Source organism: Antrostomus carolinensis, unplaced genomic scaffold (genome assembly GCF_000700745.2).
Source record: "Antrostomus carolinensis isolate BGI_N321 unplaced genomic scaffold, ASM70074v2 scaffold43465, whole genome shotgun sequence".
In the NCBI taxonomy this organism is placed as follows: Eukaryota; Metazoa; Chordata; class Aves; order Caprimulgiformes; family Caprimulgidae; genus Antrostomus; species Antrostomus carolinensis.
In genome coordinates, this window is record NW_010315107.1 from 1 (window position 1) to 1528 (window position 1528).

A 1528-nucleotide genomic window follows, 5' to 3' on the forward strand; every position below is an offset into this window, starting at 1 on the left:
GAACACCAGCACCCCGCTTTCTGGGGGCACCCCATCCCTCTGGGCTCAGCGCCGGCTGGGACAGAGCAGGAAACTCTGGGAAGTTTTTTGTTTATTCACTCCAGAGAACACTGTACAAATATTACAGGCAATTTCCTTTCCTTGCCAAAAAACCAAACAAACAAACAAAAAAAAAGAAGTATAAAAATAATCTTTATATAGGAATCAAAGTTCATTTGCGACTGTAAATTTTTCTCTAGGAATCCTTTTCTGAAAGTCGTCTAACTGGTGGTGAACACAAACGCTTGGGAGGAGGGTGAGGGCCGGGCAGTACGTGGAGAGCTCGAGCTACACCGCAGCCACGGAGCCTCGCCAACGCGCGGGCGGGACTGGGGGGGTTTGCCAGCTGCCGTGCCAAGGAGGGAAGGTTTGGGGACTGGCTGCATGCGGGCGGTGGGGTCCCACGCCACAGCTGTCTCACCGGCACCAGCCACCCGCTGCCACACTGAAGAGCATCCTGTTGTCCATCCCAAACTCTTCATGCTTTTCCCAAAGAGGATGCCGAGGTTTCAGGGCTGCAGGGAGGAACAGCTCTTCTGGAGGAGCCGCCTCTGGGACGCGGGTCCCAAGCACGTACTCTGCTCACCTCTGCAAGCTCCAAAAATTTAAGACTTTACATCCCTTATTGCTGCTGCTCCAGGTGGTGAGCAGCTGAGTGGAGAAGTTAAATATCAGCTGGTTACGTGGACGGCTGCAAGCTACTTCTCCTGGTCCTCTCCTGGAGCAGGAAAGGCAGGAGAGCTGCTACCACCACGTCTTCAGGAAGATGTGCAAAACTAAAGACACTCAAATACAGGATCTGACTGAAAACCAAAGTTGGGGCTTGCAAAATACAACACAAATCCATCAGGGCATTTTCCTCCAGGAAAAACAGGCCAGGGTCCAAGACTGGCACCACCTGGACATTGTCATGAGCCCAACAGTGGATCTGCCGTTACAAAGCAATGGAGAAAATCTTGCCAAAAAAATAAAATAAATGATGCAGAGAAAACATCACACTAGGGAGCAACCTGCCACAGGATCAGGAACTGGGAGCGTGGGTGTGGAGGACACCAGAGGAGCAAATTCACATATACACAAAGTCTGATCCTGAGCAGATGCCGAGAGAGAAAAAGGGGAGGGGGAAAAAAAAAAGCACTATTCTGACAACACCTACGTAACTTGTCACAGCAAAGTACCACTGAATTGTTACTGCTTGGTCGCCTTTTAGCCAGTTGAAGGCTCAAGTGCAATGGTTGAAGACAGCTATTTGCAAATACGAGCGGGCTCTGATGTACCTGGAGTACCTTACAGGCACCAGCTGGAGCACTCTTTACCCTTTCAAACATCTCTTCACAAATAAAAATTTAAAAAAAACCAAACCCAAAAACCCAAAACATACTGGCACCTCTTCTTCAGCCCTGTAGAAACAGCACAGCTGCTGTACGAGGAGCTGGAGCTCCCGGGCTCAGGCATCAGCAGATCGGTGAACACAGAACCAGCGTTCCTG